The following is a 27,493-nucleotide window of genomic DNA, read 5'->3' on the forward strand; positions in this document are numbered from 1 at the left end:
TTAGCATTTAACCGCGAGGTTCATAATGCACTTAAGAGTATATGGTATGACGATATCTGGAAACAGTAGAAGGAAGTTGTTCCGACCACTGCAGACAGGCCCAGCTCATGCCAGAGCACCATCTCACATGGAACCAAGCACTCTGCCTTCAGGATTGTTAAGGCCTGCCATAGGAGTGACTTATAGGTTACCAGGTGTCCCATTTAAGGTTAGGTATAGGTATACTACACCTAAGTAAGAGGTGGTTACACCAACTTACCCCAGCTGAGTGATCAGCCAGTTGTGTCAGATTTGCTAGGCCAAGCCTGGGGTGGCATAATACATGCTTCAGCCCCGGGCAGGCCTTGGGTACACCAATGCCCTGGGTACCTAGTGTACACTGGTACAGGGGCTGACAGGGTGATCCACTTCCAATTGGTTATGCACCTAGGGTGCATAGTTTTAATTTAGTAGAGAGAACAGCAGGCTGGGGGTCTGATTGGCAGGCCCACAGCCTCAATATGTCAAAAACCAGTGAAGCAAAAAGCAAAAATTTGGGGTGACCATAGGATAGCAGACCCTACTCTCCTACACAACCCCCCCCCCAAATGCTGGGACATTAAACTAGCCTTGACCAGTCTCGTCTTCATGTCCTAAGTGGAAGTACCTGGAGAGACCATCTGCATTCCCATGGTCAGTACCTGGCCGGTGCTCCACTGTAAAGTCCATACCCTGTAGGGAAATGGACCACCTAAGCAGTTTGGGATTTTCACCCTTCATCTGATTTAGCCACAAGAGGGGCTTATGGTCGGTCTGAATCTTGAAGTGAGTGCCAAATAAGTATGGCCTCAGCTTCTTCAGGGCCCACACCACAGCAAAGGCCTCCCTCTCAATAGCTGACCAATTCTTCTCTCTGGGGGTCAACCTTCTGCTAATAAAAGCAATGGGTTGGTCTTGACCATCTACATTAAGTTGTGACAGCACAGCTCCCACACCCAACTCAGAAGCATCTGTTTGGACAATAAACTCTTTGGAGTAGTCAGGACTTTTCAGGATAGGTGCAGAGCACATGGCCTCCTTCAGGTCATCAAATGCCTTTTGACAGCTTACTGTCCACTGAACCTTTTTGGGCATCTTCTTGGATGTCAGATCATTAAGAGGAGTCACAATGGACCCATAGTTCTTAACAAACTTCCTGTAGTACCCAGTCAAGCCCAAGAAAGCTCGAACTTGAGTCTGGGTGGTTGGAGGGGACCAATCCTTGATGGACTGTATCTTACTCTCCAGTGGTTGAACTTGGCCTCCACCTACAAGGTGGCCCAAATACACAACCTTACTCTGCCCTATCTGGCACTTAGTAGCCTTGATAGTGAGGCCTGCCCTCTGCAGGGCCTCAAGAGCCTTCTTCAGGTGGATCAGGTGATCCTCCCAGGTGGAACTAAAGACAGCAATGTCATCAAGATATGCTGCGCAAAAGTCATCCAACCCAGTAAGGACTTGGTTCACCAGCCTTTGGAAGGTGGCAGGTGCATTCTTCAGACCAAAGGGCATCACCACAAACTGATAATGCCCACCTGGGGTTGAGAATGCTGTTTTGGCCTTGGACTCCTCAGCTAATCTGATTTGCCAATAGCCAGCTGTTAAGTCAAATGTGCTCAAAAACTTTGCAGAAGCTAGTTTGTCTATGAGCTCATCTGCCCTTGGAATAGGGTGTGCATCTGTCCTGGTGACAGCATTGAGTCCTCTGTAATCCACACAGAACCTCATCTCTCTCTTGCCATCTTTGGTGTGAGGTTTGGGGACCAGAACCACTGGGCTAGCCCAGGGGCTCTCTGAGGGTTCAATGACACCTAATTCCAGCATTTTATGTACCTCAGCCTTTATACAGTCCCTGACGTGGTCAGGTTGTCTGTAAAGCTTGTTCTTTACAGGCAGACTGTCACCAGTGTCCACAACATGGGTACACCAGTCAGTTTGACTAGGTATCAAGGAAAACATATGTGAAAATGATTGTAGAACCTGTCTACATTCAGTCTGCTGATGGGCAGTGAGGTTGCCTCCAAGGGTCACTCCTTCAACTGAGCCATCTTCAGGGTTCTGAGACAACAGGTCTGGGAGAGGGTCACTCTCCTCCTCCTGTCCCTCATCTGTAGCCATGAGCAAGCCCATGTCTGCCCTGTCAACATATGCTTTAAGCCTGTTAACATGGAGTACCCTGTGGGGACTCCTGGGAGTTCCTAGGTCCACCAAGTAGGTGACCTCTCCCTTTTTCTCCAGGATTGTATGGGGTCCAGACCATTTGTCTTGGAGTGCTGCTGGGGCCACTGGCTCCAACACCCATACCTTCTGTCCTGGCTGATACTCAACCAAGACAGCCTTTTGGTCATGCCAAGCTTTCTGTAAGGCCTGGCTTGCCTCAAGGTTTTTGGATGCCTTCTCCATATACTCAGCCATCCGGGAGCGGAGACCAAGTACATAGTCCACTATGTCGAGCTTAGGCTTTTTGAGAGGTAACTCCCATCCTTCCTTCACCAAACACAGTGGGCCTCTCACAGGGTGCCCAAACAACAATTCAAAGGGGCTATAGCCAACCCCCTTTTGTGGGACCTCTCTGTAAGCAAACAGAAGGCAGGGTAGAAGGATGTCCCATCTTCGCCTGAGCTTTTCAGGTAATCCTTTGATCATACCCTTTAGGGTCTTGTTGAATCTCTCAACAAGCCCATTGCATTGTGGGTGATAAGGGGTGGTGAACTTGTAGTTGACACCACATTCCTTCCACATAGCTGTCAAGTATCCTGACATAAAGTTGGTACCTCTGTCAGATACTACCTCCTTAGGAAACCCCACTCTGGAGAATACTCCCAGCAGGGCCCTGGCCACAACAGGTGCTGTAGTGGTCCTAAGGGGAATTGCCTCTGGATACCTGGTGGCATGATCCACTACCACCAGTATAAATCTGTGCCCAGATGCAGTGGGAGGATCCATGGGACCCACTATATCTATTCCCACTCTTTCAAAGGGAACCCCCACCACAGGTAGTGGTATCAGGGGGGCCTTTGTTGTGCCACCTGATTTGCCACTGGCTTGGCAGGTAACACAGGAGCGACAAAACTCCTTTGTATCTTCATTCATATGAGGCCAGTGAAAGTGAGGGACAAGTCTGTCCCAGGTCTTATTCTGGCCTAGGTGTCCTGCTAAAGGAATATCATGGGCCAAGGTAAGAAGGAAGCCCCTAAATTGCAGAGGTATAACCAACCTCCTGGTGGCACCAGGCTTGGGGTCTCTAGCCTCTGAATAAAGGAGCCCTTCATCCCAATACACTTTATGGGTACCTTGAGCATTCCCAGCAGCCTCAGCAGCAGCCAGCTGTCTGAGGGGTTCAAGAGAGGGACAGGATAACTGAGCCTGCCTCAAGTCAGCCCTTGAAGGTCCCCCTGTCCCCAGAAACTCAACCTGGTCAGGTTCAAGCTCTTCAGGGACAGTTCCTTCAGGGTCCTCTAGATCAGTTTCCTGGGAAGGCTGATCATCACTCTGAGGCAGGGGGGAAGGCACAGCCTTGACCCTCCTGTTCTTCTTCTTGGTAGGTGCTTGGTCCATTGTTCCAGGATCCAAGACCTGAGGTTCAGTGAGGCACTTTTTGGCCTGTGACCTGGTCACAGCAAGGACATGTGATGATATACCTAACATCTCTGCATGAGTCCTGTACTCCACTTCTGACCATAGAGAACTCTCTAGGTCATTGCCCAACAAACATTCTACTGGGAGGTCTGCACTAACCACAACCCTTTTGAGGCCAGTTACCCCTCCCCATGAGAAGTTAACAACTGCCACACTATGTGAAGTAGTGGCATTGCTGGCATTGGTCACCAGGTAGTTCTCACCTGGTATGTACTGTCCAGGGTCCACAAAGCCTGGTGTCACCATAGTGACACTGGCACATGTGTCCCTGTAGGCTTGAGCCACTTTGTCATTAATTAAAGGAGTCTGTCTGTACTTGCCCAGGTTACTGGGGCTCACAGTCAGGGACAAATCAATGTCCCCATCACAGATCAGGACTGCCTGTGTCAGGGTTCTGTCTAAGTCAGAATCTCCTTCAGTTCCCATAGTGATTCCCACTACACCCCTTGTCTGGGGACCAACACTGCTAACAGTAGTACTGGGAGCAGGTGCCTTAGGGGCAACAGTGTTGGGGGCTCCACCCTTTTTGCAATCACTAGTCCAGTGAGTTGTATTTTTACAATGATTGCACCAGGGTTTCTTTTGACCTTCTTTCTTCTTTTTGGACTGTTGGGACCCACCCTCCTTAGCAGTAGTTTGGGGCCCTGTTGAAGACTTCTGGTCTTTAGGTTTCTGATCTCCACCCTTTTGGTCTGTTTTCTTCTGATCACCCCCTTGGCCCTGGTTCTGGTTCTTTTGCTTAACCCTGGTTCTGACCCATTTGTCTGCCTTCTTTCCCAATTCTTGGGGAGAGGTCAGATCAGAGTCAACCAAGTGTTGATGCAGTTGCTGGTTTTGACAGTTATTTAAAATCTGTTCTCTCATCATCAAATTATACAATCCTGTAAAATCAGATACCTTACTTCCCAGCAACCAACCCTCCAAAGCCTTAGTGGCACATTCAATGTATTCAGACCAGTCCTGAGTCTGTGTCTTCTGGGTGTCTCTGAACATTAACCTGTACTGCTCAGTGGTTAAGCCTAACCCATCAACTAGAACACTCTTCAGGACTCTGTAGTTTCTGACATCCTCTTCTCTAACAGTGAGGAGTCTGTCTCTGCCTCTTCCCTCAAAGGAGAGCCAGAGGATTGCTGCCCACTGGTCTTCAGGAACCTGCTGTACTTTGCAGGCTCTCTCAAGAGCAGTTATCCACTTGTGGATGTCATCCCCACTTTTGTAGGGGGGCACAACCTTAGACAGGTTTCTATTATCGAAAACCCTATCTTTGTCCTTAGGGACAATGCTGCCACCAGTGGGTATAGACCCACTCTCTTTATGCTGTCTAGCCTTGCTCAGTTTCTCTTCCATCAGGGCTACTTCTAGCTCCTGCTTCCTGTTCCTCAGCTGGGCTTCTTGCATCTTGGCCTCATGTTCCCTCCTCTGAGGGGTGGTCATCCTTCTCCTGGAGTGACCTTGAGAGCCTCTAGAGCCATGGGAAGCATTGGAGTCACCTGAGCGATTCCTTTGCCTTCCAAGCCCTGGGTTAAGTCCACTGGGGAGATCCAGTGGGGTGAACCCACTTTCAGTCCCCAATAGCCTTAGTTTAGCTGGGCCAAGTATAACACTTGGCACTGGGCTAGTTCTCCCTTCATCCTCACCACTTTCTGTATCCCCATCACTTTCCTCCTCTGTAGTATGGTTTTCATCTAAGGGATGGCTATTGGAAAGGGGTACCTCAGTGGCATCTTCAGAAGGGGGGCCTCCTGTTCCTGTCCCTAAGGGGGCTAACTGGGAAGCTTTCTGGAGCTCTTTTTGATCTTCATCATTTTGCAAGAGCTCCCTGAGCACAGCAGAGGTAGGGTTCTTGGGCTGTTTAAGGCCTCTAAGAGTTGCCAAATGCCTGAGCTCATTCTGATTAAGGGTAGCAAAGATGGATGGTGCCCTCGGGGGGTCACTCTCAACAGAGATGGGTACAGTGGACCCCTCTGCCCCAGCCATTGCTCTTAAGTGTGGGTGGATGTGTTGCAATCTACCTACACTTGGGTTTACCTACTAAACCTATCTAGTAGTTGTAGTCAGGGTGTGCTACTCCCTTTGCTCTACAACAACTAAGTTCAGTAGAACTTAAGTATATCTAATCTTGTTTTATATGTACCTACAGGTACCTATGTGATCTTTCAATTGGTAAAAAAGGGGGTGGTGATGGACGGAGCATCAGAACCAATCAGACACTCACACCCAGTCCACAGATCTGGGTTTGATCCATCACCGTTCTTTAGCCCACTCTGCCACCCCAGTTCAGACACGGCCATATGCAAATCAGTCTGACCCTGTGCCTCATGGGAACAGTCCAGCCCGAACTGCCAAGCCATGCCTTCCCTGGACCGGAAACAAGCTTCCTAGGACCGGTTTCTGGCATTTCAGCCGTCTTCAGCCAGGCTTGCTTGAATCCAGTGGCAAAGTGAGCAAGGGACTCACGTCTGAGCATACCCTGCCAACTTATGGCGAACAAAGCGGTACAAAAGGGGGTGGTGATGGACGGAGCATCAGAACCAATCAGACACTCACACCCAGTCCACAGATCTGGGTTTGATCCACCACCGTTCTTTAGCCCACTCTGCCACCCCAGTTCAGACACGGCCATATGCAAATCAGTCTGACCCTGTGCCTCATGGGAACAGTCCAGCCCGAACTGCCAAGCCATGCCTTACCTGGACCGGAAACAAGCTTCCTAGGACCGGTTTCTGACATTTCAGCCGTCTTCAGCCAGGCTTGCTTGTTTGTTGTAACGCTTTTCGCCCTAAGTGGGATGGGTATTCCCAGACGTGGGACCCGTGCTCACTACGCCACTGGAGTCAAGCTATCCTGGCTGATGACGGCTGATAGCCAGAAACCGGTCCTAGGACGCTTGATTCCGGTCCAGGGAAGACATGGCTTGGCAGTTCGGGCTGGACTGTTCCCATGAGGCACAGGGTCAAGACTGATTTGCATATGGCCATGTCTAAACTGGGGTGGTGTAGTGGGCAAAAGAACGATGGATTTAACCCAGATCTCTTGACTGGGGGAGAATGTATGCATTGTCAGCATTCCGTCCATCATTTGTTTGTTGTAACGTCTTTCAATTGGTAACCAAGAGATTACAATGGTAAAACACAGCAAGCTCAAATCCAACCGCTGCTCACCAATGTGAGAAGTTGGCCTGGTATATGCTGTTCACTAGTTCTAGTGACCACCTTGTACCATGCCAAGCAACCCTTATGGTGTGGTTGTAAGTCAACCTTTTTGGACTAGCTGCCCTAGTGGTAGCGTAGGCTAAGCAGTCTTTGAGGCTAAACTCGTGATGCGTGTTAAGCAAGCTGTTTTACCAATAGTAACCCCCTTTTATACCAATGAAAGGACACCACACAGATATATATTCAAAATATATATGTATTTATTTCTCAAAGTAACCCCTAGTCTCTTTATGAGCACAGGAGCACAAATCGTCAAACAAGATTATCACAGAATACACAGAAGTTGCACTTTATATGGATAGGCCCTGGTGGCCACTCGAACCATATACTAAAATAGTGGTATAAGTACCACGAACAGAAAAGGGAAAAGGCCTAGGGCCTCTAGAATCGCTGGGCCTACAAGGAGCTAACTTCAGTTAGTGACCAGGAGGTCCACGGGTGGCGTGTGCAGAGCAAATAGTCACACGCGTGCTCCCATAGGTTTCAATGGGTGCGTAAAAAGTACAAAGTTACTGCAAGAGGAATCTTCCGGATGACCTAGGAACTTAAGATTTGGAACACAGGCACTAGAGATGTAATACTACACTTGGGCACAGGAGTGCCAGCTTTACCTCACCCACAGGAAGCGGGTGCATAGGCCTCGAAGTGCGTCGGGTTTCTTCTATCTGTTCCGTGGGGCCTGTAGACAAAAGTGCTGCAGGCGGTCGGTCGGGAAGAGATGCAGTGGATCCAAGAGTGGATCGGAGATGTTGAAGACCTGTAAGCAGAGGGGACAGTGTTCACAGTCACTAGCCAGTGACCAGCGTGGCACCAGGTGGGTACCAGGCGATGTCGGGTGCAAACAGGAAGGAAGGTGTAGCTTGACTCTGCAGCCACGTGGTCCCTGAAGGTCGACGACGTCCAGGAGTCGAGTCACGAGCTGTTCCACGCAGGCTCTCGCTGTCGGCGGTGTCGGCGACTTGATCGAAGAAAACAAGCCTTGGCAAAAGCAATTGTTGTAGGCAAGGAGATAAGCTGATGGTTCTGACCAGCAAGGTCAGAGGGACTGCTCCTTTGGAGGGGAGCAAGGGCCAGTCTGGAGCAACCAGACCAGCGGTGTTTGTCATAGATTTCGTCGCCAAGATGGCCACTAGCCAGCGGGCCAGCAACCGGTTAGGCGCGTCGAGTGGCAAAATGCAGAAGGGCCCCACGCAGATCGTGGAGATGCTGGAGGGCTCACCTTTGGTGCAGATGCTGCTCGAGGGTTGGGCTTCTCAGGACCCAAAGCACAACTCGGAGGGAGCCTCGGTTGTTGCACTGGTCAGCTTGTCGTAGTCGTTTCAAGATGGCTGTCTCCACGTGTCTCGGTGCCTCCACGGGTCTCCTCTTTGCAGGGACTGTGGATCGGGCGGTGAGAGGTCTGGAGGTCCAGGTCTTGTCAGTCTCTGGGCTCGGGCTCCGGCGGGAGGCGGCGGCAAAGCAGACGTTGATTTGCTGGATGGTGCTTGCGTTAGCAAGGTGGTCACTCCCTGACCACAGGGGAGATTGGCTTCAGTCCTCTGTGCAGCAGAGCGTCGAAGTTCCCGTCTTCTTCTTAGTTTTAAGTTGATTCCAGGATGTCTGAAGTCTTAGGACACAGCTCCTACCTTTAAGCGGATTCTAGGGGCCGGACTACCTGCTAGGTCCCTCCCTAAGGGTGGGACCAGGAAGGGGGGTGGTTACACCCCCAATCCTTTGTCCAGCTCGCCCCAGGCCCAGGACTGGTGTGCCCCAGGACCGGTTTGAACTGGCATATGCCCCGAGGCTCCTTGTGAGCCACAGGCATGTCTGGTTTCTTTCAAGCCCTACCTGACCAATACACAAAATCCTGTCTGGGGTGGTGCACGCACCTCCCCTGGCAGGAAACCCTTTGTCCAAACCTCCCAAGCTGGAAGGACTCCCAGCAGCAGGAGGGCAGACTTGTGTCTGTGGTGGCAGCATCCATTTTGTGGAGCTGAGGCTATGTCTGATTTTACCCGGGTTTCAGGTACTGTACATGTCGTGTCCCTCTAGAAGGGTGGAATGCTAACCCCGTCGCCAGAATTGGCGAGGGGTTAGTATTCCAATTCGTATGACACCTTACTCGACATGTTTTGATAAAGCCAAACCAAAGTTAGCATTTAACCGCGAGGTTCATAATGCACTTAAGAGTATATGGTATGACGATATCTGGAAACAGTAGAAGGAAGTTGTTCCGACCACTGCAGACAGGCCCAGCTCATGCCAGAGCACCATCTCACATGGAACCAAGCACTCTGCCTTCAGGATTGTTAAGGCCTGCCATAGGAGTGACTTATAGGTTACCAGGTGTCCCATTTAAGGTTAGGTATAGGTATACTACACCTAAGTAAGAGGTGGTTACACCAACTTACCCCAGCTGAGTGATCAGCCAGTTGTGTCAGATTTGCTAGGCCAAGCCTGGGGTGGCATAATACATGCTTCAGCCCCGGGCAGGCCTTGGGTACACCAATGCCCTGGGTACCTAGTGTACACTGGTACAGGGGCTGACAGGGTGATCCACTTCCAATTGGTTATGCACCTAGGGTGCATAGTTTTAATTTAGTAGAGAGAACAGCAGGCTGGGGGTCTGATTGGCAGGCCCACAGCCTCAATATGTCAAAAACCAGTGAAGCAAAAAGCAAAAATTTGGGGTGACCATAGGATAGCAGACCCTACTCTCCTACAATCATCATTCCTTTTTTTTATTTTTTTTATTTTGTGGGTAGTAGTAGTAGGCCGAGCTAGCCATGGGCATGGCCTCATGGGTGGGTGTGTGCATGATGAAGCAACTGTTCCTTTTGTTTTTTGAATGTATTTCATTTTCAGCACATTTAGGGCATGGATGGCATTGGATTGAGTTGGGGAAGTGTGTTTTTTGGGAGTGGCCTTTGTGATGTTGTTGGGCCTGGCCATGTGGCTGGTGGCCATTTTGAGGCCTAGGCCTGCAAGCTTGCCTGGCCTTGTCTGCCAACAGGCCTGCTTTTTCATCCACTAGGATCAGAGCAGGTAGCCACAGCTTTATTGATCAAGTGTTTTCTGTGTGATCTGTTGAATTTAGACATCATTTAGGGCATGGATGGCATTGGATTGAGTTGGGGAAGTGTGTTTTTGGGGGTGGCCTTTGTGATGTTGTTCGGCCTGGCCATGTGGCTGGTGGCCATTTTGAGGCCTAGGCCTGCAAGCTTGCCTGGCCTTGACTGCCAACAGGCCTGCTTTTTCATCCACTAGGATAAGGGCAGGTAGCCACAGCTTTATTGATCAAGTATTTTCTGTGTGATCTGCTGAATTTAGACATCATTTAGGGCATGGCTGGCATTGGATTGAGTTGGGGAAGTGTGTTTTTTGGGTGTGGCCTTTGTGATGTTGTTGGGCCTGGCCATGTGGCTGGTGGCCATTTTGAGGCCTAGGCCTGCACGCTTGCCTGGCCTTGTCTGCCAACAGGCCTGCTTTTTCATCCACTAGGATCAGAGCAGGTAGCCACAGCTTTATTAATCAAGTGTTTTCTATGTGATCTGTTGAATTTAGACATAATTTAGGGCATGGATGGCATTGGATTTAGTTGGGGAAGTGTGCTTTTTCGGGGGTGGCCTTGCTGATGTTGGGTGTCTTAAAAACAATCCATGCTTTTTTTATGTGTCTGGTCACTGGTGTGTTGGTGTGCAATGCATGCACCCTGCAGAGCTTTTTGGGGCCTGTGAATGTTTGTATTTACATTTTGTTGCATTAAGCAGAGCAGTGTGCTTTAGCAGGCATCCTTTACCTGACTTTTATAGGCCTTTTGTCAGCTCCTGGTGTTTCCCAGGCCCCCGGCTTCTTTGTGATTTGTGTGTGTCCATCTGGGTGGTGGCCTTTTTGGGTGTTTGGACTGTGAGTATTAGTGTCCTGATTTTGCCATAGGCCTGCATGGTTTTCATATTGGCTCTTTGTTTATTATTAACTTTCCTATCCTTCCTGAGAGTGTAGTGTGTGGTTGTACACAGTACTAGTAGTATAACATAGTCTAGCCATTTATGACTTTTTCTTTTAACTAGAGCTATCTTTTGTTTGCACTAGTACAGTAAGTAACTGAACCACAACAACAAATACAACATTTCACTGATGTTCTTCTCCTGTCTTATTTGCTTTTAGGTGCACAAAAGACAGAGTAGGAGGTGTCATCGGCATCACCTGGCTACCCGTTGTACTGCCAGCCAGACAGAAGTCCTGCTGCGCATCACGTCCACGTGTGACCAGAACTTGTTGTGCATCTGCATCCTGCCTGACATCTGAAGTAGATGGCCCCAAAGAAAGGTACCAGGTCCAGTACCAAGAAAGTTGCCGGTGAGAAGAAGGAACAGAAAAAGGAAGTGCCATTAACCAAGACTGGTGGTGTGCCGGCCAATGTTTTTTTTGGCACCAAAGCGTTGTCCGGGAACCAACTGGGAGCAGCACAGTGGTCCAAACCCACCAACCTAGGCCCAAGGGCTTTAGTGTCGCAGAGGTAGCCAGTCTACTAACGAGCAGCGATGTTCAAGAAATGTCATTACCGCAAAGTAGTACACAATCAAGTTCAACGCAGGCGCAAACTCAGCAGATCAGTGTCAAGCCGCCGCAACAAGAACAGCAGCAGCCGCCGCAACAAGAACAGCAGCAGCTGCCGCAACAAGAACAGCAGCAGCTGCCGCAACAAGAACAGCAGCAGCGGCCGCAACAAGAACAGCAGCAGCTGCCGCAACAAGAACAGCAGCAGCTGCCGCAACAAGAACAGCAGCAGCTACCGCAACAAGAACAGCAGCAGCCGCCGCAACAAGAACAGCAGAAGCAGCCGCAACAAGAACAGCAGCAGCCGCCGCAACAGCCCACCATAGTAGTTGTTGCTCCTGACGTAGGGGCATTTCAGGAAATCGAGCTTCCTGCAGACAAAGTGGAGCAAAGTCAAACCACTGTTTCAGAAGATCTATTGTCTTCCAGACCACCAGCAAGGAAAAGGAGGCTTCGTCCATCATCTTCTTCTTCAAGCCCCGCTTCTGATGATCGTGATGACACTTGGGTCCCACCAGCTCGGTCTGAGAGTGATGTACGCCACAAGACATTGCTTCTGAAAATGAAGGTCCCAGAAAAACTTAGAGTTATGGAGGTAGATGTAGAAGAGGGGGGTGATGATGTTGATGAAGACGAGCCAGTCATCACGCACATTACTCCTGCCCTAAAGGGATTGGAGACCGCCATTCTCACCCTATCCAGAAAGGCTGCTACTGAGTGGGATGTAGCACGGATCTCACCAACACAGGTTACACCACCACTACCTCCAGCTGCCATATTTTCCAAGGCACGGCAGGGACCTACATCCAGCTCAACCATCTCAGTAGGTAGTGGTAGTAAAAGTCACAGTGTAGGTGGACAGGGTCACATATTTTCAAGCACCCCCTCAAGTTCATCTGGTGTTGAAAGTGGCACATCCAGCAGTGCCAGAATGTTCTCCTCCCAAGTTTGGGACTTCTTTTCTGTTAGCGCCAAGGAGGAGAACGTTGCTATATGCTCAATTTGTCGGCAAGGTGTTCGGCGTGGTAAGCTTGGTACAAACTATGGTACCGGAGGACAAGCAAGTCATCTAAAAATACACCACACTATCGTGTGGGAGGATCACCTACTTAAGTTAAAAGAAAGTAGAAAAACTCAACCCATTGAAGTTGTTCAGGAATCAGGGAGCGATATTATTGTGGTGGCAGGTGAAGAACAGGGAGGCATTTCTAGTCCTGTCCCCAGTACTGCAGTGGTAACGCCCACATCCTCCTCAGTAACATCACAGTGGCACCGCAGTAAAAGCCATACTCAGAGTCAGGCTGAGACACCAAGGCGACCGGCGACTACCTCAATGAGACAATCTGTGTCGTTGAGCCTTAGTGGGTTAATGAAAACAGGACCACTAAGGAAAGTAGGCCAGCCTAGCATTGACAGCATGTTTAGGTTGGAGGGGCAGTTCCACCGCAACCACCCAACGGCACGATTGTACAATGCGAAGCTGGCTAAAATGTTAGCACTGGACCTTCTTCCTTTTTCATTTGTGGAAGGGGTGGGTTTCCTTGAATTTGTGTCTGCCATCTGCCCTAAATGGAAGGTTCCCAGCCGGTCCTATTTTGCACGAATTGCTGTTCCGGCACTACATCATGATGTGCTGAAATTGGTTGGTCAAGGTTTGCAGCAGAGTGCTGTGCACAATATCCAACTGACAACAGACATGTGGAGCAGTTGCCAAGCCACAGATTACATGTGCATCACTGCACACTGGATGTCTTTTGTGGGGGTTAGAGATCAACTATCTGCACGAGGAGTTGTTGACACAGCTGCGATTTTTGAAGGTACTCGGAAACATGCAACTGTAGCCATGTTCGCCATGGAGAAATCTCATACGGCTGAAAACATTTTAGAAGAGTTTCGCACCAAGGTTTTGGAATGGCTGCGGCCCAGAGGGCTTGGTATTGGTTTTGTTGCCACAGACAATGGCAGTAATGTACTTAAGGCCATGGAACTTAGTTCCTATTTCAGGGTTCCATGTTTGGCACACTGCATAAACATTATAGTGCAAGACTTTCTGAAAAAAGAACCCATAGTCAGCAATTTACTGGCCATCTGCTGAAGAATATGCACTCATTTCAGCCATTCTTTGAAAGCTCGGAAGCAGCTGAGGATCATCCAACGTGAATTTAGGATGCCAGTCAAGGCACTCATCCAGGAGGTGGCAACACGTTGGAACTCAACATATTACATGCTTGATCGTCTGTACAAACAGCACAGGTCACTCCATGAATATGTCTGGTACAGAAGCAGTGATGCTAGTGTTAAAGGCATGACCCTTCAGAGGGAGCAATGGACCCTAATTAAATTCCTGACTGAGATGCTGTCTCCTTTTGAGGTCTTCACACGTTGAAGTCAGCAAGGAGGACTGTACAATGGGCCAAGCTATCCCATTGTTGCAAATGCTAGAGCATGAGCTGAATAATGTGTCTGAATCCTACAAAGGTGTATAGGACAGAAGGCAAGCCCATGACTTGATGGAGAGCTTATCCAGGCGCTTAACTGAAAATGTAGGGATACAAAATAACATTTTGTCACAAAAACATTACATTTGTGCCACAATTCTGGATCCACGTGCAAAATTAGGACTAGTGAAGACATTCCTTGCTTTTTCCGACAATGATGTTGCCCGCTACAAAAGTTGTATTGCTGAAGCAGCCATTAAGTTTGAAAAGGAAGGGCTGCTAATTAAAAGCCTGCCACATCAACCCACAACAAGTACTGATACTGAAGCAGGCCATGCAGAATCAAGTGCAACTTCGTCGGCTGAGGGCAGTGCGGTTGGCTCACAATCACAACACTCACCATCACCATCGACTACAGAAACAATAACTGGATCATTAGGCTGAGTACAATCATTATCAGATTGGTATGTAAAGATGGGCTATTGTAAGCACAGTGCTGATGCACAGAAAAAACCAGCACAAAAGCTTACCAGCAGCAACCCTGAACATTGAGTGGATGGTCCAGGCCTATCTGGACGACCCAACAGAGGTGTACATTGATCAAAACCCAGTGCAGTATTGGTATAGGAAAAGGTCTGAATAGCCACAGCTCAGCAGGCTGGCGATAAGCTATCTGGCTTGCCCTGTCGCAAGTGTCTCTTCCGAACATGTTTTCAGTGCTGCTGGTTCCATTGTAACCTTGAGAAGGACCAGTCTATCTCCAAAAAACGTGGAGAGGTTAACAATGATCAAAATGAATCAGCACTTCATACCACTGAATTACACAATGCATGAATCAACAGAGGAAGATGAGGACAGCGGCTCAGGTGACGGAAGTATTGTGTCAGATGATTACCTACTACTGGAAGAACCCCCAGAGTTTGAGGACGAGCTATACTTCCCTGACAATTAGGCTCGCGCTTACTGTCTTCCTCCCTTTTTTCCCCCTTTGTTTATGTGTCTGTCGTTCCATTTATAAACTTGTGAATCGCAACAAATCCATTATCACCGTCTTCTACTCTTCTAATTTAAGATACACTTTTCAGGTGTCTGCCATTTGACACTACAGTCCTCAGAATCCAGCTCCTCCGCTCGATCATACTGAATCTCCTGCTCAATTCCATTTCCCTCATGAATGATGATTGGATGATGGTAACAACAAATTCAAACTTTCCTCGTCCTTCCAAAACAAGTGGACCATGAATCAGATGACTACTATAGCTATCCTCCTTTCAGAGCCGAGAGAGACTGGCCATTAACTGAAAATAAGATGGAACAGGTAATGATTGATGCCATGCATTGGCCGCAGAATCGAAGACTGAATGATGTAGATTTTGTTGTGTGTGTTGCGCATGAATTGATGTAATTGTGCACTGCCACTAATCAACTTTCTACAGAACACACTAATTTTCCCCTTCTTGCAAACAAGAAATGTGTACTTCTCCTGCATCTTGGTGATACATTGCTTTGAATTCAATACAGGAAGGGGACTCACTCAATCTGCGCAATGCAAATGACTGTGACTTAACAGCACCGTCCATCATGATGATGGCAAAAGAGACGGCCTGCAGCGTTAACAAGATGAGATGGAACAGGTCATGATTGATGCCATGCATTGGCCGCAGAATCGCAGACTGAATGATGTAGATTTTGTTGTGTGTGTTGCGCATGAATTGATCTAATTGTGCACTGCCACTAATCAACTTTCTACAGAACACACTAATTTTCCCCTTCTTGCAAACAAGAAATGTGTACTTCTCCTGCATCTTGGTGATACATTGCTTTTAATTCAATACAGGAAGGGGACTCACTCAATCTGCGCAATGCAAATGACTGTGACTTAACAGCACCGTCCATCATGATGATGGGGAAAGAGACGGCCTGCAGCATTAACAAGATGAGATGGAACAGGTAATGATTGATGCCATGCATTGGCCGCAGAATCGCAGACTGAATGATGTAGATTTTGTTGTGTGCGTTGTGCATGAAATGATGTAATTGTGCACTGCCACTAATCAACTTTCTACAGAACACACTAATTTTCCCCTTCTTGCAAACAAGAAATGTGTACTTCTCCTGCATCTTGGTGATACATTGCTTTGAATTCAATACAGGAAGGGGACTCACTCAATCTGCGCAATGCAAATGACTGTGACTTAACAGCACCGTCCATCATGATGATGGCAAAAGAGACGGCCTGCAGCGTTAACAAGATGAGATGGAACAGGTCATGATTGATGCCATGCATTGGCCGCAGAATCGCAGACTGAATGATGTAGATTTTGTTGTGTGTGTTGCGCATGAATTGATGTAATTGTGCACTGCCACTAATCAACTTTCTACAGAACACACTAATTTACCCCTTCTTGCAAACAAGAAATGTGTACTTCTCCTGCATCTTGGTGATACATTGCTTTTAATTCAATACAGGAAGGGGACTCACTCAATCTGCGCAATGCAAATGACTGTGACTTAACAGCAACGTCCATCATGATGATGGCGAAAGAGACGGCCTGCAGCATTAACAAGATGAGATGGAACAGGTAATGATTGATGCCATGCATTGGCCGCAGAATCGCAGACTGAATGATGTAGATTTTGTTGTGTGCGTTGTGCATGAAATGATGTAATTGTGCACTGCCACTAATCAACTTTCTACAGAACACACTAATTTCCCCCTTCTTGCAAACAAGAAATGTGTACTTCTCCTGCATCTTGGTGATACATTGCTTTTAATTCAATACAGGAAGGGGACTCACTCAATCTGCGCAATGCAAATGACTGTGACTTAACAGCACCGTCCATCATGATGATGGCGAAAGAGACGGCCTGCAGCGTTAACAAGATGAGATGGAACAGGTAATGATTGATGCCATGCATTGGCCGCAGAATCGCAGACTGAATGATGTAGATTTTGTTGAGTGTGTTGCGCATGAATTGATGTAATTGTGCACTGCCACTAATCAACTTTCTACAGAACACACTAATTTTCCCCTTCTTGCAAACAAGAAATGTGTACTTCTCCTGCATCTTGGTGATACATTGCTTTTAATTCAATACAGGAAGGGGACTCACTCAATCTGCGCAATGCAAATGACTGTGACTTAACAGCACCGTCCATCATGATGATGGCGAAAGAGACGGCCTGCAGCGTTAACAAGATGAGATGGAACAGGTAATGATTGATGCCATGCATTGGCCGCAGAATCGCAGACTGAACGATGTAGATTTTGTTGTGTGTGTTGCGCATCAATTGATGTAATTGTGCACTGCCACTAATCAACTTTCTACAGAACACACTAATTTTCCCCTTCTTGCAAACAAGAAATGTGTACTTCTCCTGCATCTTGGTGATACATTGCTTTTAATTCAATACAGGAAGGGGACTCACTCAATCTGCGCAATGCAAATGACTGTGACTTAACAGCACCGTCCATCATGATGATGGCGAAAGAGACGGCCTGCAGCGTTAACAAGATGAGATGGAACAGGTAATGATTGATGCCATGCATTGGCCGCAGAATCGCAGACTGAATGATGTAGATTTTGTTGTGTGTGTTGCGCATGAATTGATGTAATTGTGCACTGCCACTAATCAACTTTCTACAGAACACACTAATTTTCCCCTTCTTGCAAACAAGAAATGTGTACTGCTCCTGCATCTTGGTGATACATTGCTTTTAATTCAATACAGGAAGGGGACTCACTCAATCAGCGCAATGCAAGTGACTGTTACTTAACAGCACCGTCCATCATGATGATTGCGAAAGAGACGGCCTGCAGCGTTAACAAGATGAGATGGAACAGGTAATGATTGATGCCATGCATTGGCCGCAGAATCGCAGACTGAATGATGTAGATTTTGTTGTGTGTGTTGCGCATGAATTGATGTAATTGTGAACTGCCACTAATCAACTTTCTACAGAACACACTAATTTTCCCCTTCTTGCAAACAAGAAATGTGTACTTCTCCTGCATCTTGGTCATACATTGCTTTTAATTCAATACAGGAAGGGGACTCACTCAATATGCGCAATGCAAATGACTGTGACTTAACAGCACCGTCCATCACGATGATGGCGAAAGAGACGGCCTGCAGCGTTAACAAGATGAGATGGAACAGGTAATGATTGATGCATTGCATTGGCCGCAGAATCGCAGACTGAATGATGTAGATTTTGTTGTGTGTGTTGCGCATGAATTGATGTAATTGTGCACTGCCACTAATCAACTTTCTACAGAACACACTAAATTTCCCCTTCTTGCAAACAAGAAATGTGTACTTCTCCTGCATCTTGGTGATACATTGCTTTTAATTCAATACAGGAAGGGGACTCACTCAATCTGTGCAATGCAAGTGACTGTGACTTAACAGCACCGTCCATCATGATGATGGCGAAAGAGACGGCCTGCAGCGTTAACAAGATGAGATGGAACAGGTAATGATTGATGCCATGCATTGGCCGCAGAATCGCAGACTGAATGATGTAGATTTTGTTGTGTGTGTTGCGCATGACATGATGTAATTGTGCACTGCCACTAATCAACTTTCTACAGAACACACTAATTTTCCCCTTCTTGCAAACAAGAAATGTGTACTTCTCCTGCATCTTGGTGATACATTGCTTTTAATTCAATACAGGAAGGGGACTCACTCAATCTGCGCAATGAAAATGACTGTGACTTAACAGCACCGTCCATCATGATGATGGCGAAAGAGACGGCCTGCAGCGTTAACAAGATGAGATGGAACAGGTAATGATTGAGGCCATGCATTGGCCGCAGAATCGCAGACTGAATGATGTAGATTTTGTTGTGTGTGTTGCGCATGAATTGATGTAATTGTGCACTGCCACTAATCAACTTTCTACAGAACACACTAATTTTCCCCTTCTTGCAAACAAGAAATGTGTACTTCTCCTGCATCTTGGTGATACATTGCTTTTAATTCAATACAGGAAGGGGACTCACTCAATCTGCGCAATGCAAATGACTGTGACTTAACAGCACCGTCCATCATGATGATGGCGAAAGAGACGGCCTGCAGCGTTAACAAGATGAGATGGAACAGGTAATGATTGATGCCATGCATTGGCCGCAGAATCTCAGACTGAATGATGTAGATTTTGTTGAGTGTGTTGCGCATGAATTGATGTAATTGTGCACTGCCACTAATCAACTTTCTACAGAACACACTAATTTTCCCCTTCTTGCAAACAAGAAATGTGTACTTCTCCTGCATCTTGGTGATACATTGCTTTTAATTCAATACAGGAAGGGGACTCACTCAATCTGCGCAATGCAAATGACTGTGACTTAACAGCACCGTCCATCATGATGATGGCGAAAGAGACGGCCTGCAGCGTTAACAAGATGAGATGGAACAGGTAATGATTGATGCCATGCATTGGCCGCAGAATCGCAGACTGAATGATGTAGATTTTGTTGTGTGTGTTGCGCATCAATTGATGTAATTGTGCACTGCCACTAATCAACTTTCTACAGAACACACTAATTTTCCCCTTCTTGCAAACAAGAAATGTGTACTTCTCCTGCATCTTGGTGATACATTGCTTTTAATTCAATACAGGAAGGGGACTCACTCAATCTGCGCAATGCAAATGACTGTGACTTAACAGCACCGTCCATCATGATGATGGCGAAAGAGACGGCCTGCAGCGTTAACAAGATGAGATGGAACAGGTAATGATTGATGCCATGCATTGGCCGCAGAATCGCAGACTGAATGATGTAGATTTTGTTGTGTGTGTTGCGCATGAATTGATGTAATTGTGCACTGCCACTAATCAACTTTCTACAGAACACACTAATTTTCCCCTTCTTGCAAACAAGAAATGTGTACTGCTCCTGCATCTTGGTGATACATTGCTTTTAATTCAATACAGGAAGGGGACTCACTCAATCAGCGCAATGCAAGTGACTGTTACTTAACAGCACCGTCCATCATGATGATGGCGAAAGAGACGGCCTGCAGCGTTAACAAGATGAGATGGAACAGGTAATGATTGATGCCATGCATTGGCCGCAGAATCGCAGACTGAATGATGTAGATTTTGTTGTGTGTGTTGCGCATGAATTGATGTAATTGTGAACTGCCACTAATCAACTTTCTACAGAACACACTAATTTTCCCCTTCTTGCAAACAAGAAATGTGTACTTCTCCTGCATCTTGGTCATACATTGCTTTTAATTCAATACAGGAAGGGGACTCACTCAATATGCGCAATGCAAATGACTGTGACTTAACAGCACCGTCCATCACGATGATGGCGAAAGAGACGGCCTGCAGCGTTAACAAGATGAGATGGAACAGGTAATGATTGATGCATTGCATTGGCCGCAGAATCGCAGACTGAATGATGTAGATTTTGTTGTGTGTGTTGCGCATGAATTGATGTAATTGTGCACTGCCACTAATCAACTTTCTACAGAACACACTAAATTTCCCCTTCTTGCAAACAAGAAATGTGTACTTCTCCTGCATCTTGGTGATACATTGCTTTTAATTCAATACAGGAAGGGGACTCACTCAATCTGTGCAATGCAAGTGACTGTGACTTAACAGCACCGTCCATCATGATGATGGCGAAAGAGACGGCCTGCAGCGTTAACAAGATGAGATGGAACAGGTAATGATTGATGCCATGCATTGGCCGCAGAATCGCAGACTGAATGATGTAGATTTTGTTGTGTGTGTTGCGCATGACATGATGTAATTGTGCACTGCCACTAATCAACTTTCTACAGAACACACTAATTTTCCCCTTCTTGCAAACAAGAAATGTGTACTTCTCCTGCATCTTGGTGATACATTGCTTTTAATTCAATACAGGAAGGGGACTCACTCAATCTGCGCAATGAAAATGACTGTGACTTAACAGCACCGTCCATCATGATGATGGCGAAAGAGACGGCCTGCAGCGTTAACAAGATGAGATGGAACAGGTAATGATTGAGGCCATGCATTGGCCGCAGAATCGCAGACTGAATGATGTAGATTTTGTTGTGTGTGTTGCGCATGAATTGATGTAATTGTGCACTGCCACTAATCAACTTTCTACAGAACACACTAATTTTCCCCTTCTTGCAAACAAGAAATGTGTACTTCTCCTGCATCTTGGTGATACATTGCTTTTAATTCAATACAGGAAGGGGACTCACTCAATCGGCGCAATGCAAATGACTGTGACTTAACAGCACCGTCCATCATGATGATGGCGAAAGAGATGGCCCGTTAACTTAAGATGAGAAGGAACAGGTAATGAATGATGACAATTAATGGCATGTATTGGACACCTGACTCTGAGCTATTGGTCTTTGTGTTTGCGTTGTTTGTTTGTTGTGCACAAAGTGATGTCAAAGTGTACTAGTAGTAATCTATCTTTCTGTACACAATAAAGAATGACTCAAGTCAGTAATATTTATATTTCTACTCTTGTTGTGTCATAAAAAACATACTTATACTGCAGGCCGATCTTCAGTCAGTAAAAGTATCAGAGATGATGATGAAGTCAGGAGGAGGATGTTTCAGGAGTGGCATAAAACGGAAAAGCCTAAAGGTAAACACGTCAACAACAACCACAGCAGACCCAAATGTCTGTGTAGAAGTTGAATAGAGTGTAGCGGTGGGATGACTGCAGTGCATTGATTTTACTAACTTAAACTGTAAAATGCTATGTTTGGAATGGATAATGTGCTTTGCGTTTGTCCAACTCTTTGAGAGAAAAAAAAAGGACTCTAAAGTGTTAACGTAGGATGTGCGAATGGTAAGCACTGTGGGCCTGATCTCTCCTGTTACTGTTGAAGGTCAATGCTGGAAACAGACTAGAGCAGAGATGATGCATATGCATACATGCCACCTCGGAAATTGTTCTTGTTGCACTACACCATCACTTGTGCATTTGTTTTCACTTTCTTTCTCAATATCCCCTTTGGTTTTCAATCTAAAATTACAGGCCAGGCCTTACCCAAATATTTGTAAAACATTACAATGCATATTAATTACCTTACCAATCAATCACCTTTTTTTTCCAGCCGGGCAGTGGCGAGTGGCGAGGCGACACACCCAAGATTGATGGACGAGAGGAGCAAGAGAAATGCCGAAATGCAAAAATCCAGTCCACATTTTTGACCAGGGTAAGACAGTAACAGTATCCACTTTTAACTTCTTTTAAATAATTTGATTAATATCTTGTATACAATCTTTACAACAGTGTGTTCTTGGAGTTGTTATTATTAATCTTCATTAGGTTTGCTCTGTGTTTACGATTCTTCACTACCAATATTTAAAATTTCTATTTGCTATCTGTTAAAGTATTAAGGCCGGAACAGAACAAGAAATAGAAGTGTATGTAATCCGGGTCTCTCATCATCATGCATGCATTGCCCTTTTCTCCCTTAACATATGGATATGGTAGTCTTCAATGATTGTCGTTTGTTTGTCTATGTATGCATACTGTTTTTCTATGTCAAACCTTTCCCAAAATCCCCCTTCTCATCCATTCAACAAACCCTAACCCTCTTCCCCCGGGCTGTGTGACTTATTGTTGAGGTGTAACTAAATTAAATGTACACCAATACTTAATCACACACTTGCTGGGGCGGATGTGGGTAAAGCAACACTACTTCAATTTCAATGCAGAGCGATGATCTTCTTCTGCTTGCCCACCCATGAGTAGGATATTTCAGAGGTTATTTTCAAAGGAACATATACCTCAGCATGAATTGCCGACATTGATTGGATTTGTTTGTTGTCATTCCTCATATACAGCACTAACTGTTAGACTGTAGGCATAGTCAAGTGACTCGAGTCGACACAACTATAGTTTGTAACTCTGTCTAGTAGGCTATCCTCATAACCACCATTCAGTTTTTTTGTCAAATATTTGAGCATATAATTGTTGTTTGGTAAGTTCTGTAATGTACTTCATTCAACTACTCCTCTAACAGTCTCTCAAAGGCGATTGACTGTCTCCTTTTCTTTTTTTGGAAATGCTGCCACCCTGCCAGTGTCTACTATTACTACTATACTACCACCACCACCACCCCAATCATGGCATGTATGAAAAAGGAAACCATCTTCACCATGCAGCCAGTGCTGTGCCACAGTTGGACATAAACATCAAGCACCGGTAAGAGAGAAGTTTGGTGGAGGCAGAATTAATAATGGACATGTTGTCAATGATTTCATTTTCACACACCACTCCAAAGAATGCATAGACTAGAGGACAGACTGAAAGTACTAGAAGGACCAGTCAATGAGTGAGGTGTGACGCATCTATCTGTTTATGTCTTATACAGTCAGCAAATTATTGAAATCAAACACAGGCTATGGGCGGCCATGCACCAGCACCAGAAACAGTGTGATGTAAAACAGTTACCCCACCTACAAAACATTAACAACATTGCATGTAACATAGAAAAATATAATATATTTACCCTAACAAAAATAAACTAAACCCACAAAAGCTGACCCACCCCCCTCCCTAACCCCAACCACTGTCCACAGTAGAAAAAAGTCTAACAGCCAAACGAGTAAAGAACAAGAACAGGAATTAAAAAAGGGGCAGTGACAGGGACTAACTGGTGGGGCGGTACTGGAGGAGGACACGCATCTGGCGCATCTCGTCCTCTAAATGGCCCTGCGGCGTCTAAGGCCGTGGCAGTTGCAGCCACAGTGGGGGGGGGGCACCGGAGATGGCACGGTGGCGGCGGGCAGCCGCCAGACGGTGGCGCCGTACCGCTGGAGGGCGGTGGCTGGGGCCCGGGGCACTGGAGGAGGCTTGAATTGCTGCTGCAGTCTCCTCCTCGGCTAGGATCACCAGCTACCGGTATTCCTGCTGGGTTGCCTCCAGCTTCCGGCGCCGTGCCTTGGCGGCCAACTCCTTCCGGTTGAGTTTCGGAGTAGCTGTGTATCAAAAAGAAAAAAAACAAGACAATTGTAAAATATAGTCTTAATAAAACAGTAGGACAGGTAATTATTTATACACATAGTGGCATGGTAGAGTAGCACCATAAAATAAAGCACAGTAGTACATAACATTTTAAATGTCGCCCGTCCTTCTTCCTTCCACCTGTCTTACACTTTTTAGTTGAACAGTGCACCAGGTGCTCTTCTCCATAAAACTTTCAAAGCGGAGTTAAAATCAGATAGATGAGGCCATTGGTTACTCAATACTCCGGCTCCTAGTCCTATACCAATTAAAGGGAATTCTAGTCTTCTAGTTCACTCTTCAAACGTCCCCAACAACTCATACTTACTTACGACATCGGATAGCGGGCGGACAAAGTCCGCCCGCCATCCGACTGCTAAAAAGGGTGGGGGTCCCATGGGGACAATTAAATAGGATGATGCGCCCGGCACAGTGGCGGGCGCACCCTGTTTTTTTAAATTTAAATTCTGGTTGGCTTTGCTGAAAGCAATGCTAAAATGTTGTGCTGCTTTTCCAAGCACAACATGACGGGCCCCGCACGGAGCCTGTCACGTTTTGCTTTGAAAGTCGGGGGGGTACCATAGCATAGGTAGGTACCCTCCATGGGGGCCCCCAAGCATCCTCTGCAATGTGTGCATGCCTTTCCGTGGCGGACGGCAATGCCGCCACGCAAAGGCATTCCAAAATGCAGATTATATGGCTGGCGGTGTGGTGAGAAAGACACCACCGCCATATTGAACCCTTTTCCGCCTGGACATGTCTGAATATTTTCTACAGGGATGGCGGGAGGTTTGCCCCTGCGGTGACGGCAGTGAATTCCAGCCGGCCCGGCGGGGGCAATACGCCCACCATCCTAATGGGGCCCTAAGTCACAACTGTACAGTATACATATACACACAGTACACCCTTGCAGTGAGTGTGCTGTCAAGTTCAACAATAGTTAAGGATTATGAATCTAACTTACCACCGCCTGCCACTGGTGCTGCCACTCCCCCTACCGCTCCGTTGCTATCTGCAACTGCCGCATCCTCGCCCTCCGCGTCGCCTTCGCTGGCCCCGGCAATGGTGGTCGGTAGTGCGCCTAGAAAATATTACACATTTATTAGGCCTCATATACACCTCCCCACTATTGATCAGTAGCAAGGTTGAAAAATGAGTTAATACTAACATACATCACTAGTACAAATCAGGTAGTAGTAGAGTAGACACTAATAGTTATATGATCATTGTAGCCTTTGCTTGATTAGCCCTAGCCATGCACATGTGACGTTACCTTTACCTTGCAGCTTCTTAAGACACCTTTGAGCCCACATGACCAGCCTCACACTGCTACTGTCTAGTCTACGCGCTGCATACAAGCGGTCAACAAACATTAACAAGCCACTTTTTTAGGAAGAACTGGTGTACTACTGTTACTGTTAGTCCATATTGCTTATCCATAGATGCTACACTTTTTGGCACGGCTGAGAAATGCTTGCAAGTTGCAATATACTAACGCACACCATTTCTTTTTTCGCATTACAGATGCAAGATTCCCTTCTATGAACCAGAGCTTCTGAACGATGCACCAACTACCAGTACTAGGTTCTTCTGAGGTGAGGGGTCCCTTCACTCACATCTTCATTTATAAATTTATATAAACTAAATTGCTATGGGATGGTGGTGCTGCCTTCCACCACTGTTCAGTTATCATGATTTAATTCCCAACTGTATAAGTGTAACAATGTATATTGTTTTAATGTTATTGATTTGCCGGTTGGTGCTGCTAAGAAAACAGTGTACAGACCTTCTCAAATTGAAATAAACATTTTAAACTTACATAGACTTGGTGGTATTTGGTGTGGACTAACTTACACGAGTGAGCAAATTAAAGTAAGGGTGTGCATGTGAATTGCTTCCACGACAGAGGTTGGGTGTGTTATGTTCTGGGTTGTGTACTTGTTGGGTATCTTGGGGGGAGGGTTCCGAGACCTAATAGGTATGACAAGACAGTAATATAGTCAAGCAGTGGAATTGTGGTGGGTGCGGAATTTCTGATTGAGGTGTGCAAGGAAGGTCCAACCTACCATCACCAACATCCTATTTTCTGGTGCAAATGTATGTGCAAGATCCCTACAACAGTGGTATGTCCTATAGGGTATCATATCAAAATATTAAGAAATCTGGTAGGGCTGTTGTTGCTGTGAATTTTCAAAGCCTCAACATCAATAAGAGTAAAAGTAGTACAAGACAACGACCCAACGGATTGTACGAGCTACTGGTGAATATGAGTTTTATTTTACAACCTTTCACAAAGAGTGGCACTGGCCAACTGGGCAAGACTAGCTACTACAGAACGGACAGACTGATAGTATGTAGTAGTAGTAGTAGTACTCAGAGTCATCATAGCGGAGGCAGGGATAAGATTTTTGAAACCGTACAGATCGAAGGATAATTGGTGGTAAAAAAATTGCATTTGGAAACACACTATAGTTCGGGAAAAATGGGGCAGTAAAAGTTATGGAATAAGAAATATTATTAAAAACAAGAAGACTTACTGGGGCCAGCAGAGGAGCCCTCAGCGGTGTCCTCCTGGTGGTGTTCTTGTCCCACCGACTGCCCAGTCCCTGTCGGTTTGCCCCTGGGTGCTGATGAACAGGAAAGATATACGAAAGAGACAAACATTGATGGATGGTGTCAAACAAATACAATATTTTTCAACAATGGTCAAAAAACACTTATGTAAACAACAATTGCAATAACTACATTGACCGATCTCATCTGGTCAACATGTAATATCTGGGGATTTGCAGTTCGACTACTTAAGTTACTATTTATCAACAGTAATCCAGTCTTCCATTCTGATTCCAGAAATCTAAGTTACAACTAAGCCTAAGTAGTAGTACAACGTACCACTCAACCTAGCCCACCTATTCCAGGCATGCCAATTGTACATTAAGTATGCATTTCCACTGTATTCCTCAACAATGCGTATGGTCCAATCATGGAGGACACATGAAAATGACTACATTTTTTGTATACACCAAATTTTGGTTTGATTGATGCTGATCTGCTACTGCTAAGTAACTGCTAAGCCTACCTCCACTCATTGAACAAACTAGAAAAGGTTCTAAAGACTGCCGTACTAGCAGCATGTCACATAACTGAGTGAGGGTGGGCATCACGTATACCACTAACCAATTAGAAGCTCATACAAAGTACCTAAACCTAAGTATCAATCCGCCCCTGTCTATTAGTGACAGGACAAAGTAAGGAGTGGACGTGAGTCACTGTAGCATTACGTAACTTAATTTCTCTAAAATAAACTCGTAAAGAATCACGCTAAGCAAGCGCAAACGCACAGCTGCAAACAAGTAAGATTAGTAGTAGCGCAGAAGAGCACCTGTGTCATAATCACAGAAGACTTTTAAACGTTATTAACCTGGAATGTATTGTAAGCAGCAACATTCTAGCTGGTTGGAAGGAAAAAAAGATATTCGCAATATATAACATAGAGCAGAAGAACAGACACAAAGTTGTAATAATTAAATAGGTACTCACCAAGCCCCGGGACCTCCACTCCTAGCAGGTCCAGCAGGTCCTGCTCACGGTCCAGGATGTCGGACCACCGGTGCGTCAGCTGTACTGGGTGCGCCGGACCCCAGAGATGTGCGA

The sequence above is a fragment of the Triturus cristatus genome, chromosome 7 (assembly GCF_964204655.1).
Source record: "Triturus cristatus chromosome 7, aTriCri1.1, whole genome shotgun sequence".
NCBI classification, from domain to species: Eukaryota; Metazoa; Chordata; class Amphibia; order Caudata; family Salamandridae; genus Triturus; species Triturus cristatus.